Source organism: Myiozetetes cayanensis, unplaced genomic scaffold (assembly GCF_022539395.1).
Source record: "Myiozetetes cayanensis isolate MyiCay16 unplaced genomic scaffold, myiCay2020 scf1, whole genome shotgun sequence".
Taxonomy (NCBI): Eukaryota; Metazoa; Chordata; class Aves; order Passeriformes; family Tyrannidae; genus Myiozetetes; species Myiozetetes cayanensis.
In genome coordinates this window covers 128,422,852-128,438,174 of record NW_026086604.1, presented here as the reverse complement: position 1 = coordinate 128,438,174, position 15,323 = coordinate 128,422,852, and the positions used below count along the sequence as shown (strand labels likewise).

The window sequence follows — 15,323 nt, the reverse complement described above, 5'->3', positions numbered from 1 at the left end:
TATTCAGCCTTTACATGGCTCTTCTTGCAGTTGTTGGATGCTTTGTTTCACAGTAACGTGTCCCACATTCTCAGCCTGCCTCCTGTTTTGTGTAAACCTCAAAAACATCATGATATCTGCTTGCAAGTTCAGTTACTGCTTTGAGTTTATACATCAGCAGAGTGAAAGATGACATAAGTGACGCTATGGATATAGTGTTTATTTTTGTATTTGAAAGGAGAGTTTTTAGTCATCTGCCTATGAATAGAAATACAGTGAACTAAAGGGGAGCACATTTAAACACACCACACCAAGGAGCTCCATAACCTGGTTGTGTTTGCAGAAATGTTTGTGATGTACCCCGGGGTACCTCAAACAACTCTTGGGAAGGAAACCTGAGGAGACCTTTTGATAAACTAGTTGCAAGCATTGCTGTGGAGGTGATCAGTAGGGACTCCATGAGAAAGGGGTCAAGAAGAGATTGTAAACTCCTGAAGCTGTGCCAGCATTTAGCAACCTTCCTTTGCATTCAGAGGGTGTAACCACTTTTAGAAGAGCTGACTGTCTATTTATGGTTGTCTATAATTTCCATGGAGAATGTGAGTGCTAATGGACCTCTGAAGATTAGCACTTGGGACAGAGATATATTAATATGGATTAATATATCTCACTTAGGCGACCACCCCGAAAACATTGGTGTTTTAACTTCATTTTCCTGACACACCAGCTCTAAACGTGCTTTGGAAGTCTGTCCTTCACTCTGAGCTGGTGTCTTCACAACTGGCTTTGGACTAACCTATCTTTTACCGAGTTTAAAAAACATTAAAAAATGCAATTCATGAGGCTTATTATAATTTATATTGTTTCCTTACAGGATTAAATTTACCAGGTTGGAGGAGGGAAACAAAAACCTAATGAGGAGGCCGACACCAGGAAGGAACCACGGCCTGTTTCCTTTCTTTCTCAATGGTGGATTTCATTCAAAAGAAAATTGAAGCTGGCAAGACCCTGTTTTTTCCCTGCAATTTATTTAAAACTTTGCACGCATTTGGATACCTTGTGATTTCAGAGAACTATGTGCAGATTAAGCTTTTGCTTACTGATACATGGCATGTACTCTTTCAGTCTTTGTGTTTGATTTTGTTTGATTTTCCACTGCAGCGCTGCATCTTTGTAAGCACCAGCAATGTCTTAAATACTTTCAGACAACACATTTGGTGTTCACACTTTTTCAGTAACAACTGTACTAAAAGAGGCAATGGTGACATAAGGAATTGTGTGTTTTCTTTGAGAGTTGTGCATATTTTGCAACCAATGGGAAGATTATTTCTTCCAGGGCAAGCCCAGTTTGTCTGATCAGCTGACAATTATAACACCTTGCCATTCTTCCTGAAGTGTTGTTGGGTTATTTCTTTTTTCATTACCCCTCAGACCATCCATATCTATTTTAAAAACATGGCAATAATTGCATGTTTTCTTCAGTACTCTGAATTTGGTTACTCTGCTTAGGCTATGTAGCATGCCAGTTTTCAAAATAGGCCTGTGAGAAGGACAAAGCAAAAATTATGAGATGTATGCAGCTGACAGATATACAGTGAATTCTTTATGATTTTACTCCCTTCTAGAATATATATTTCTTTTATGGGTCTTGGTTAACATCTCTATGTTTTTCCTCACACTAGTTACGTTTTTGGAATGTTTTCTTGAAAACAGAGATGATAAAACTGTTCTGTTTAATTCAAGGCAGATACTAAGGTACAGAAAAACTTCCATTGAATGAGCCATTAAATCTAGCTGTTTTACTTTGCCATGTACAAAGCAAGGTGGAGAATTTTCCTCATCCCAAACTGTTTGCTGTTCTGCACCAAAGCACCTTTCAGGTTATTTTCAGTAGGTATTCTGAGCTGACTGGAAGGCACTACATGATCCTTGGTCTTTAGATAGCTTTTCTGAACGAATCATTCAAATGAAAACTTTGCAAGAAACTAAGTTGTGTGATTTTAGAAAAGGAAGCCCTGATACATTTTGGTTGGGGAGAACATTGTGTTCAGGGATGTGAAAAACTGCCCTGACTGTATACAATGCTTTGCATTCCAAAAGGGCAGAGTATGGTGCAAAAATCACTGTTGAGTTATAGTCCTACTCGGACAGAAACGTTTGCTAGGCAATATTATTCTACACATAAATTTGACATCCTTTGTTTGCTGGATGCATTGAATTACATTTTTAAGAAGTGTGGTAATGCTTTGGTTAGCTTTCAGTGTTTAAAAGGAGGGGAAAAGGATTTGTGCTACTGCCATCTTATTAAACTCCAGCAGTGTTTAATAAGAAAAAATCACCCAATAAGGCAAATCCTTGAATGCACAAGTAGCTACGAAAGGTCTCTTAATGAACTAGGACAGGAGTCTACACTTTCAAAGAGCTGAACCGTGGAAATATTCTCAATATTTGTACAGCCATTAAAAGACAATTTTCCCCAATGACATCTCTGTTTCAGGATCTGCAAAAAGCCATCTGAAAGCCACTTTCAGTCACAATCCTAATTAGAACTTACTACAGTTTTCCCCCCATGTTTTAAGGGGAAGAGTGACCACTGAACTTCTGAATTTATCACACACTGAAACTGCCTTAGATGTGGTTTGTTTGGGTTTCATGTTTCTTTTTTTTGTAAGAGAAAAGTCTTTTATACATTATCTTTACTACTTAAATCGTGTGCAGTTTGATGATTAAAATTAGCTATTTTTAAAAAAAAAACTTGCTGCAAAAATCTGAAGAATTTTTGAAAATGTAACAAAGACTTCAATTAGGAATATAAGGGTAGTTTCATAGATGTTTCTACTTGGCAGCTTAAATTGGGAGGCGAGCAATTATGCTGCTCAACTAACCATCTGAAGGTTTAATACAGAGAGTAATTCCCCAGCTGTTCCCACAAGCCTAGCACATTACTATCCATAGTGACTCACGTAGAGTGTTTGTTTAAGGTATGTACGTATGTGTGTATGTGTGTGCACACACACGTCCAAGCGAGATTATCTTCTCTGCCCCATTCCCACTTTTAAGCAATCACTGAAATAAAGTTAGTCCAAAAAATCTTCAAACTCAATTGCCTGAAGGAAAGTTCATAAATATCTAGGCTTCTAAGTAGTAACTTATTCTTCAGCAGTAGTGAGGTTATCTCAGTTACTGATCATTAAGGAGTGACCAGGATCTCTTAGTTATGCACCTACTTTCCAGGCCCCCTGATTGCCTGTGGTGACATGGGTCTGCTGCTCTCCCTTGGAGGCTCTGGGCCCTGGGGATGTTATGCTGGCACCAAGGGGACCTATGCTCAGCACATTGGTGCTGTTCACATGAGCACTGCAAATTAATCTTCTGAAACCTCAAATCTGATGGGAAATATCAAGGTTTTTTAGAAAGTAGAAGCTCCGTTGGAGGGAACTGACAGCAGTACAGCCTTATTTCCCTCTTCCCCCTTCCAGCAGAGCCCTTACCTGCATGATTATCCTGACAGACACCCATCAGCTAGGACCCCCTGACAGCTGCCCACTCCTCCAGCTGTTTTCACCACAGCTCTTCTCAGTGTTGCAGAGTGGACTGTTTAAACCCCATCAGTGATCTTGAGACAGCTTCAGCAAAGATCAGTACCCTCCTTTTCTCTCATCCTTCCCAAATCAGTTTCCCATGGAATCTTCAAAGGGACAAGAAGTAGCCCAGCCTTCCAGATGTGCTGTGGGTGCCTGGAACATGACGTTTCGTGCCATCAATAGTCAAAAGTTGGCTTCAGTAACCAGTAGTCTCAAGGGCACAGTCCTTGAGAAACTGTGCAACTTACTTAGTGTTAGTAGCCAGCAGCAGCATAGCTTGCATTTTCCTGCCACTTGACTGAGCCCCAGTAGATCCTTCCTGGTGATACTTGAGAGGATGTAGCTTTGCTGCAAGGCGGGAGAGCAGCTTCAGGGCAACAAGTATAGCAGGCAGATAAAAGTAGGAGGGCATGTTCTAACTCTCTGTGGGATCTAATATTATGTGAATGGGGAAGGGAAGATGGTGATAGAGATGGTCTGCATGATACAGAGAGTCCTTATAAGTTCCAAGTTCACAGAACCTGACTTTACAAGTCAACCATCTGGAGATGGCTTAGTCCTCTCTCCTGCTGGGTTCAGATCAGCTCTAATGCACACCCAGCAGGCACTACACCAGACAGGACACTCCAATAGTTCCGATACTACATTACTATATGTTGTCCTGTTTCGGTTGGGTCCTTTTAATTCTCACAGGATTTTTTTAAATCAGAACCATGGGTTAGGACAAGCCATCAGTACAACAGTGAAAATTCAGTCTGTAGTAGACAGAGGCACAGGGGGTTTTGCTTTCTCTTTAATGCACAGGGGTTCTGCACTTCAGATTCCTGGAGAGAGAAGGTTAAGATAATAAATACCCTGTGGGCTGGTGGGTGAAGTACACCCCTCTGTCAGTGCACGTGACCAAATGTGTAGTCAATGCTCTGATATGCTCATATACAAAATATTCATCTGTGAATATTATTGGGTCTGTAATCTTTGTTATATAAAAGGTTTAGGCTGTACAGACTGGGGAGCAAAATGCAGACACCTCACATAAACAGAATTAGGCTGCGTTACTGAGCATAACGATACTCTCCCCTACCAGCATTTAGGTGGAGTGACTGTATGTTACTGCCTTGCATTTTTCACATAAGCAAAAAATCTGAAAGTAAAGGATGCACTAATAATTCCCATCCCCCAAAATGCATTTCAATGGTGCTGCATACAAAATCCCTGCTTGCCAGCTTCCACACGGATTTTTATGTGGTGCACCAAGAGGTGTTCTTTTTTTAACAAATAAAAAAGGGGAAGGCTGGTACATGAAAACAATGTTAATGTTATTAAATATATATATACTTCAGAACAACAGCATAGTAAGCAGTACAGTAAAATAAATGTCGCATTATTTGTTACACCTTGTAATTTGTCTGTATTATGAAAGATGTAATGGTTTGTCAGCTGTAACTGTTGTTTTCTTGTAACATCATATTGAATAAAGTGTAGCAGAATCTCTCTTTTCCTTCGTATATGTGATCTAGACTTAACCCAGGGAATAAAGCCTTTCTTTTCCCTTTTGTTCTCCAAAAACTGAGCAAGGAAATGTTTGTAAACAAGAGATTTTTAAGGAATGAAAAGTACTTGGAAGCAGGCAGGCACTAGACACTAATGAGTTGAAAAGATTAGGCACTGATTCAGTCAAACATGAGCTTCATCAAAACTACAAGCCAGTGCTAACTACACTGGGCAAGGCTCTTCATATTTTGGTCTGTAATAGTAAGTTAATTATTTGGTGTCTCTTTCCACTTTTTTATTTTATCGCAGAACATACTGAGTTGGAAAGGACCCTCAAGGTCCATTGAGTCCAACCCTTAGCTCTGCACAGGACCATCCCCAAGAGTCACACCATGTGCCTGAGAGTATTGTCCAAATGCTTCTTTTGTCATCCAAATGCTTCTTGAACATTGTCAGGCTTTGTGCTGTGACCACTTCCATGGGGAGCCTGTTGCAGTGCCCAACCACCCTCTGGGTGAAGAACCTCTTTCTAATATCCAACCTAAACCTCCCCTGACACAACTTAAGGCCATTCCCTTGAGTCCTGTCACTGGTCACCACAGAGAAGAGATCAGAGCCTGCTCCTCCTCTTCCCCTCACAAGGAAACTGTAACTGCAATGAGGTCTCCCCTCAGTCTCCTCCAGGCTAAGCAGACCAAGTGACCTCAGCTGCTCCTCATACGGCTTCCCCTCGAGGCCCTTCACCATCTTCATTGCCCTCCTTTGGACACTCTCTAACACCTTAATATCTGTCTTGTATTGCAGTGTCCAAAACTGTACACAATACTCAAGGTGAGGCCACCCCAGTGCAGAGCAGAGCGGGACAATGCCCTCCCTCACCCAGCTGGCGATGCTTTGCCTGATGTCCCCCAGGGCACAGTTGGTCCTCCTGGCTGCCAGGGTACTGCTGACTCATATTCAACTTGCCACTGACTAGGACCCCACATCCAGAGTTGCCCCACCCCAGGTGCAGAGTCCAGCACTTTCTCTTGTTGAACTTCCTATGGTTGGTGATTGCCCAGTCCTCTAATGTGTCGAGATCTCTCTGCAGGGCCTTCCTGCCTTGGAGGGAGTCAATAGCTCCTCCGAGTTTTGTATCATCTGCAAACTTGCTTAGTATCCCTTCCAGTCCTGTGTCCAAGCCATTTATGAAGCTGTTCAAGAGCACAGTGCCCAAGATGGAGCCCTGCAGAACCCCACTAGTGACAGGTCACCAGTCTGATGTTCCCCATTCACTATTACCCTCTGTGCTTGGCCAATGACCCGTGAGCCAATTCTCACCCAACACATGATGTGTTTATCTGGCTGTGACAAGGGATATATATGTGACAATCTATTTACAGTACACTGGGCTTTAACTGAAGTAGTAGAAAGGCCAGTATTCTGAAAAAAAAGCCCAACAGGTCTGATTTAAATATATTGTTGTACAGAGGATACACTTAGCCTTATTGCAGCTTCTCTTGAAATAGAAAACTGATAATTCTGGTGAAAAATCAGGCAAGATGTACAATATGCATTTTTCTTAAATTTTATGTGGAAGTGTGATTTATCCCTGTTCACACTGGGTTATTTATTTTGATCAGTGAACATGTGCTGCCTGGATTCTTAGCCTGTTTATTTTTGTGTTATAGCACTAGATAAGCAAGTGCTCACTCACTCACACAATATAATCAATATGTGTCTTCAGCATTTCCTCCTCCTTTCCGATGCTTCTAGTTTTTTTGGTACATACATCTTGCCAGGACCTAATTTTAGACCATGAAAGCTAAATCAATGCAGCTTGCACAGACTTGGTTAGAATATTTGACCAAAATGTCAGAATATGTTGTTTTAGGAAACACAGGAGCCTATAGGAGTCTGTTAGTCTTAACATCATTCTGGTCTGGGATGGGGGATGACTGTAGAGCAAGTCCTTGCACCTTGTGTAGCCTGATAGGGCAGCCACTAGCCTAGAATATGGATAATGGAGGACCTAAATTCTAGTCTTGGCTCCTGCTGATTAGAAGTATTTGAAAAAAAAAATGGTCTTCTTTGGGGCTAGCACAATAAAAGCTTGAATGTGAGTCTTGTGTCCCAGGTTTTATCTAGTAGAATAATGTTCTGGCCCAGCTCAAATCGCAGAGCACTTCAGGAGAAGAATCTTTTAATCTAGAAAGTTGCTGCAGAATGACATCAGCTGCACCCAGAGGGCATTGCACAAAAACAAACCAAGAAAACATATGCATGCTCATCTCTTTATGTTTTACGCCCAGTTCTCACTGGCTAGGGCAGGTTTAGGAAGGTGTTGTCTTTTTATAGTCTAGATGAATAATTGGTATTCCTGACTCATTACCTGTATGGCAACTTTAACCTACAAATCCCTCAGATACAAATGAGGACCAAGAATTATTACCTAAAAAGGTTTGTATGATTGAGCACTGGGTACCAGGAAGAATGTTCAGAGTGAGCTTTTAATTATGTAGTATAATCCTTAAAGCCGTCTCCTGACCCCTTTGGCTGCACTCCTAGCCTGTTTAGCCCCAAGGTTTTCTTCCTAAACTAGCCTGGCTTCTACTGCAAAGCAAGAGATTCACTTAACTAGAATAGCAGCCACCCCTTCCCCGAGAAAAGAAAAACCAGAGGGAAGGCGTTGGAGCAACCCTGTGCCACTGGGTTAACACATACAGTTTCTCAATAATGCCTCTCCTTGTAAACCTCTGCAAAGTAAACCCTACAGCAGCGGAAGGGCTTGCTGCTACCAGTGGGGGGTGGTGTTATGGCCATTAGATTTGAGAAGCTTATATAGCACATGGGTAAGGATAAAGGGATACAAATCAGAGAGGAGAAAAAAAAAAAAAACAAACAACTGAAGAGATTTTTAAAAAAATATACAGGGCCAAGTATTTACTGTTCATTCCCCTTGTGAGTAGTGTGATATATTGTCTGCAGTGAGTCATGCTGAGAGAGAGCCAGGCACAATAATAGCTGAGAGCAGTCCTGCAGCCCCTTCGTTATTGCCTCTGCTGGCTGATACTGAGTTGGGAAAAACAAAGTTATTCCAAAAATGTTCTTTTTTTTTTTTTCTTTTTCTCTTGTTTCCCAAAGGGCCCAGTAGTGATTGCTGGGGCTGTACTACCTTGAAAGGACTTCTAAATTAAAATCAAACATTTTAAAATTAATTTTTCAAGGACCCATATGGTGATTCACATAAAAGATGTAACAGCTCTAAGTGCTATACAACGAGATACTGCAGTGCTGTGTATCCCAGGAAAGTCTTGAAGCCTAAGGAGATTTATGATATCATAGAAACATTTCAATCTCACCTTTCAACTGGAATTAGAACTATGGCATAGGTTTCAAAAGGGTAGGTGTTCATTTTATAATCCAGCTACTTATAAGTTTACCCCCAACTTCCACTGGAGAGCTCAGATTTATTTGTGCATCACTGAAATGAGGTGTACACACAGCTCTGGAATATACCATATTATTAATATACCATAGATGTGAAGATCCATATTTTTGTATAAAAGTATAGGAAATGTATATTTTTGTAGAAGAAAAAGAAAAAAGAACCCATCCCAAACCCCGACACCCCAAGATACAGTTCTTTATTTTCAAAACGTTGCATGGGCACAAACACCCATGATGTTCACTTGATGTTTGGTGAAGACTGGGCATTCAAGATACTTTTATAGAACTGTTTCTGACAACAACAAAGTGTAACTTCTGTGTTAAAAACAAGTTATGTTTCACAGTAGAGACAGGTCCAAAGATAACAATATATTACATGCCAGAGTGTTGTGGTCTTATAGGACTGTGAAGTTATGTTTCACAGTAGAGACAGGTCCAAAGATAACAATATATTACATGCCAGAGTGTTGTGGTCTTATAGGACTGTGAAGAGTTGTTGTTCATTGACCAAATGCCTGACATCATGTCAGTGTGGAGCAGGAGAAATTCCATGTACCATCATGTCAGCTTTGATGGGAAATACTATAAACATGAACTGCCACTTGGATGCATCAGGAGACACAGACACAACTTTCAGAGACCATTTCAGATGTTCTTCTATAGTCTCATTCTTTTTTTATAACACACAGTATAGATAGCAAAGCAGAAGTGACTTTCTGCATGGAAGGTTGTGCTCTATAGAAATAACCCCTTTTATATAGATGGTTAACATTTTATAGATACTTCTCTCCCAGCATGCTGTTTTGGCCCATTACACTAATAAATTCAAACCACTTTAGTATGCCCTTTGTATGTACATTGCTCGCTGCTACAAATGCTGGTCACTCCAAAAGCAGCCCAGTGTAGCGTATTTTGAAAGGTAAGGAAGTGAATAATGGACTAGCTGCACTTCTGGTCTCCCATATCCACTAGGTCCTCTCCAGAAATGCCTGTTTGCATCTGGGCAACATCTGTGTTTTCACTGCTGTCTGTTCAGCTTGCGCTTGTGCACGTGGAGTGACTAATCTGGCATAGCAGGAACTGATAATTTTGGGAGCAGCTCCATTAGTGGTCATGGGTACCCTGTTCTTCTGCCAGTCCAGAGACAGCAGCAAGTGAGCTCTGGTTGGAAGAGTGAGGATTTGCTGTTGTTTTGAGCTCTGCTGTTTTGAACTCTCCTTGAACACATCTGTCAGTGTAGCAGGACTGGAGGTGGAGGAAGCAGGAGAGAGGACATGAGATGGATGCACATGTGGTCTGGGGGTAAGACCGTGAACCTGGCAGTAGTTAGGACTTGGTCACAGGCAAGTTCCCCTGTTTTAGAAATCTCATCTTTTATGACTCCACACATGAGAAAGGGACATTTGGATATCCTTTCCCCAAACAATTGCAGTTTAGATTTAGGACAAAAGATTGATCAAAGGAAAGGGGAGATTCCCAGAGGGTTCTGGATGAGCCCGTATCAGTCCCTAAATACAAGGAAGTGTGCTATACATTCACCACCTGTAATAACACAGAGTTTTGAACATCCCAGTGTGTTTCTGCAGTGCTAGCCCAGTGGGGTTCACTATGACTGCCCTGCTGAAGTAAACAATACCCAGTTTTTGTGAGAGGATGCTTATGGCAAATCCCAATTCAGCAGCAGTGCCAGGTGGACTGGAGGAGACAGGGAAAGACCAGGGAAAAAAAAAGAGCCATAGCCTGGGAATGACATCAGCTCTTACTGGAGCCCTGATAAGAGACTGGAACTAAAGCGACTTTGTCCCCTGCTCCTTGTTAATGCTGAGTCTAAAATACATCAAACCATCAGTGGCTCACTTGGTGGTGGTCTCCCATCCACCTGCCTAACACGACTGTGCTAATTATATGGGAACTTCATGGTGAGAAACCACAGTGCCCTTCCAAACACTGGGCCCGGTGATTCCCACACCTGCGACTTCGGCTGCTGAGCAGCTTCACACCAAAATGTTTTGACTGCAGGAATCTGTCTGGTAGGAAAGTGTGCCAGGAAGGAATAAGGCACACATTCAAGTGCACCAGCCATGCTAACACCCCTCAGATGCTCGGTTTGCACAGACACACTTTCGTTCTCCACAGGGATGGGATGGCTCACAGGGCATGGGCAGAAAGCCTGTGGGAGGGAAGGGACTGTGGCCTGGAGCACCATTCGTGGGCAGCCCCATGGAGGTTGGAAGCTCCGTCCTGCCACTGCCTGATCCCACCCAGGGCCACCTGTGCAGGGCGGGAAGAAGGCTTGGAACAGGGCCAAGAAGGGCCACCCTGTGTCTGTGCCTGGTGGGAAATGGGGAACTCTGGTGCCAACGTGAGGGAAAAACAGCTCCAGAGTGTCCGCTGTGGAGCCAGAGAAGGAGTGTTAGGTCCCGAGCTGGCCCAGGAGCAGCCCAGTTCTGGGTTTGTGGGGTCTGGTTACACCAGGTACTGCAAGGCATCCTGGGAGTTGTAGTTCTAAGTACTCTGTCACACATGCTCTGTTGAATGCTTGTATGGGATTGGCTTAAGAAGTTACCTGTGTGACGTGGCAGCATTTGAAACTGCTATATAAGCTGGGACTCCTTGAATAAACTCTCTCTCTCTCTCTTGTTACACACCACGTTGGTGTCGCTATGGTCCCCATGGGACTTATTATTTATTATATTAATAACTGCTACATATGGCGCCCGGAACAGGGACCTAAGCCTTATCCTGAATCAGGAAGAAATACGGACCAGGCGTCAGGTACCAGCCTATATTTAACGCTGAGGGACGTCCGCCGTGAAAAAGAAAGAAACGCCAGGTACCAGAGGAAAGGAAACTCTGATGGGCGAAGGCGGGAGAAACCGCGATTGAGCTCGAAGAAAAGGCCTGAATTCGGTAGGAAATTGCCTACGTTTTGAGAGGGCGCTCTCGAGAAGAAAATCTACGTCCCAGGTGAGAGGGCGGGAGAAAAAGAAAAAGAGAAAAATGAAAACTTTTAATTCACGTGAACCGCAGAATATTGGAAAAGCCTTAAGCTTAATATTGAAAAGACTTTGGAGACAAGTTAACAAACATAAAATAACTGGACTTTTAAAATTAATGAAAATAACTGTTTTAGGACTACTGTTATTTACAATTCTTAGTGAAATTACTTGGAAAGAGGGGTGGAGAAGCAGAGAGAAAATAGAAATAAAAAAGGTGGACGCTTTAAAACCCTCGCAAGAGAACTCGTCCACAGAGAGAAACTTTGAATCTTCTACTCCCCCAAACGTTGTAAAGCATGGAACTCCACGTGCTACTGCAGTCTGGAAAGGGGGAGGGGGTCCGAGAACACGGAAGAAAAGCCTTAGAATATACCTTTTTGTGCTGAATTTTCGCGGATACGAGAATTCCGGGAAAAAGGCGCGTGTCGCGGGTTATGTGACTGGTAAAAGGGAACAAACTTTGAATCCCAAGCCATGGCAAACCTGCAGACACGTGGAGACCACGCCTAAAGCATGGCGGCGCCATCTTGCCCATGCCGGGAGCAGGAGGTGATGCCTTCTCTTCCTGTCTCGTGGCCATGTTGTGGACTGCCTCTGCTGGAGGCATGCATGGAACATGGTCCGTGCTGGGAGCCGGTAGCCAAGCAACAGCTGCTGTGCCTACCAGCAACAGCGGCGCGATGTTTAAAAAAGATCCGTGATAGCCGCTCGACGTTGCGAGCGGCGAGGCCGGCGGCGGGCACAGAGCGCGGGGCTGTCGAGACGCTCAGCAGCCGCAGTGAGTCAGGCCGGGGACGGAGCTGCGCACGGCTCCGCAGGACTGCTGGCGGTGGGCGGCGACTCCGGCCCCCCCCGGGGCGGGCGGCTCCGGGACGGGGCTCGGCAGCGACGGCGACTTCCTTTCGCAATACTGGCTGGTGTCGCGGCCAGGCTGCGGCGGCGGTTCCTGCGCAAACCCAGATGGCAGCGGCGGCGGCACCACCGGGAGCGGCGGGCCCGGCGCACAGCGTGGAGGGAGCCGGGCGGCTGGAGCGGCGCCGCCGCGGGGCGCCTCTGTCCGGAGCCCGCAAGCGGGCCAAGGTCCGGCCGAGGCGCGGCCGAACGGGAGGCGGTGACCCGGCGCGAAACCCCGCTCGCAGCTGGCGGCGACTGCCGCCGCGCCCCGACCCGCGTGGAGCTCCCGGCGACCTCCGCGTGGAACCCCGGGCCGGGGGCGGCCGCCATGCCTGAGAAACCGCGGGGCGGCCTCGCGGCCATCCCGGGCGGCCGAGCAGGCTTGCACCGGGACTGTAGTGCAAGTTTGTAAATGCAGCTGGGCGGCGCGGGCGCCAAGGCGCGCGGCGGCTTCGGCGAGCACGTGTCGGCGGCGCAGAGCTGCGAGGCCTTCGCCGCCCGCCTGCACCTGGAGCGCGGGCAGCCTGTGGTGACGGCCGGGCCGTGCCTAGAGCTGACGTCCCGTGCCGCCGCTCGCCTGAAGCGGACCACGCGGCGCAGCAGCGCTGCCAGGACAGCCGCACAGGCGGCTGCAACGCGGCACCAGGCCGAGCCGAGCCGAGCCGAGGCCCGGGCGGCGGTGACCAGCGACATGGGCCCCACCGTAGCGGGCCGGGCCATGGCCGCAGCCACTCTCGGCTCCTCCGGGAGCCCTCAAACAGTCTCATGGTTGCACCCAGCGGAGATCACCAAACGGGTGTCCCCGGGTGATGATCAGTGCAAAAGTAGAAAGCTTTCAGTAGCTCTAGTCTGTACGTCCCTTTCTCCACACAGAGCCCACTCCAGTGGGCAGACTCGCTTGGGCTGGCTTCTTACACGTGAACTCCACCAGAACGAAGTCCAGCTTGCTGTCCTGGACGGCCTTCAGGGTGGTGATGATCCGAGTCGGTCGTAGGTCAGCCGGGCGTTGCCTTCGATCTCCTCCCCGAAAGAGCGAACCTCCTGCAGGCTGGACCTCAGAGACTCGATCTTCTCCCCTGGAAACTGAACAGGTACTTACGCTGGACCGGCACCTGGGCGGGATTTCCAGGAAGTTGGGTTCGGACATGGCGTGGACCAGGGGCGACACCACGATGTCGAAGCCCGGGCGATACTCGCGCGTCGTAGAAGGTGGACTGGGCGACCATGGCGTTGCGCCCTGTGCTGACGTTGTAGAGGAAGTTCTGAGTCTCCGACTTCCTCGACAAGTTGATGATGAGATGGCTGTGTCCATCAGTCCTCCAGTACGAGCAAAGAGTGCAACTGTTGCTCTAGTTCAGTAGGTTTTGGCATTACGGGCTCTTGCATCTCCCCCGCTAAAACTATGTACACACAAGCAATATTTGCATTTTCAGTAACATAAACATTAGTTCTGACGGTCGCCTCAAAGGCTTGTTTAATTAAAGGGTCCAAGGAGCTACCAAAGGGGTAATCGCCACTGCTGTAGACATAGACTGGGAAGCCAGACGTCAAGGGGCAGCGTGAGTAGTCGAAGCAGTTGTGCAGCCTGCAGTTCCTGTTGGATTTTGGCAGGGGGAAGGTCGCGTCGTCCTTGTCGGGCAGCAGCCGGATGGGCAGGGAGAGCTTGGGCTGGTTCTGCGCCATCAGCTCCTTGTAGGAGTGCTCGGTCTGGCTGATGACGTTCTTCAGCTGCAGCAGGTCCTGCTTGGCATTTTCGATGCTCTTCTTGCAGGCCTCGATCTTGAGGTTGAGCTTGGCGATCTCGCTGTTGAGCTCCTGCCGCTTGGCCTCCAGCTGGAGCAGCTCCTCGCTGACCAACCCGCGGATGCGGCACAGGTCCTGCACGTGCTTCACCTCGCACAGCCTGCTGATTGCCCGTCCGGGGCCCGAAGATGCGCTTGCCGGGCGTCGTCCGCGTCGTCGATGGTGGTCAGGTAGTAGTGGGCGATGAGGGGAAGAAGAGCGAGGATGATGAAGAGGGTGAAGCTGAGCCAGGTGAGCCGGATCCGACCTGGACCACCTCAACACCCAGGGCTGGCCTCCGTTCCCCACTCCCCATTCCGCAACATCGTATATCCAGTCATGGGTTCCGGAGTCGCCAGCGCCCAATCACGTCGGGTCAGTAGCCATAGCAAAAGAGAGTTCGTGTAGCGAGTCTGCCGGATAAAAATGTTATTGTGCCTGCTCAGCGGAAGCCAGCGGAAGGGGAATTTCATCTTCTTGCCGTGCCAACGGCTCTTCCACGGTCGTTTCGCTGCAGGCGCGACTTTTGACCCCGCTGGAGTCGGTCATTGACCTTCTCGCCCGCCCCCAGCCCACCCTTTCCGCGGGCAACCTTTGCCGGGAGTGTCACGGCGTTGTCATGGCCACCCGAAGGCCATGCTGGCCGAAGGAAAATGCAGTGGGACGGAGCCAAACTCTACCGCTGCTCCCGACATCCTGCGCTACCACCCCGGGAATATGCAGCGGCCATCGCGGAGAAGGAGCCAGGAGGGACTCGCAGCAGCGTCATCCCCGCCGGAGGCCTTCCCAGCCGACCCGGAGCCGGTCGCGTCCCATTACAGGAGCCAACCCGCCCGTGCCGCCGCTCCCCTGAAGCGGACTCACGCGGCGCAGCAGCAGCGGTTCGGGACAGCCGCACATGCGGCACAACGCGGCGCCGAGCCGAGACCCGGCGGCGATGACCAGCGACATGGCCCCCACCGTAAGCGGGCCGGGCCATGGCCGCAGCAACTCCGGCTCCTCCGGGAGCCTCAACAGTGATAACACCGCCTCCCCACTCCTGTGAGAGGGGCGGCGGCCCGGACAAAGACCTGGGCCGAGGCCAAAACTGTACAGACACTGAATTTACTGACTGTTTTTACATGTTTTACATATAAGCCTTTAGAAATTATTACAAATGTTTTTA

The 15,323-nt window shown here is 47.2% G+C and overlaps 1 protein-coding gene and 1 pseudogene across 4 annotated transcripts in view; one reads left to right on the top strand and one right to left on the bottom strand.

Moving 5' to 3' along the window:
• CDK14 (cyclin dependent kinase 14) overlaps positions 1-5,058 on the top strand; it is a 309,078-nt gene extending 304,020 nt beyond the window's left edge. For all 4 annotated transcript variants that reach the window (XM_050333417.1, XM_050333452.1, XM_050333444.1 and 1 more), the window contains one exon: positions 854-5,058. The gene's annotated coding sequence lies outside the window, so the exon portion shown is untranslated. The remainder of the gene's footprint in view (positions 1-853) is intronic.
• LOC126650184 (exostosin-like 3) overlaps positions 1-14,499 on the bottom strand; it is a 28,474-nt pseudogene extending 13,975 nt beyond the window's left edge.
• Between the last annotated feature and the right edge of the window lie 824 nt (positions 14,500-15,323).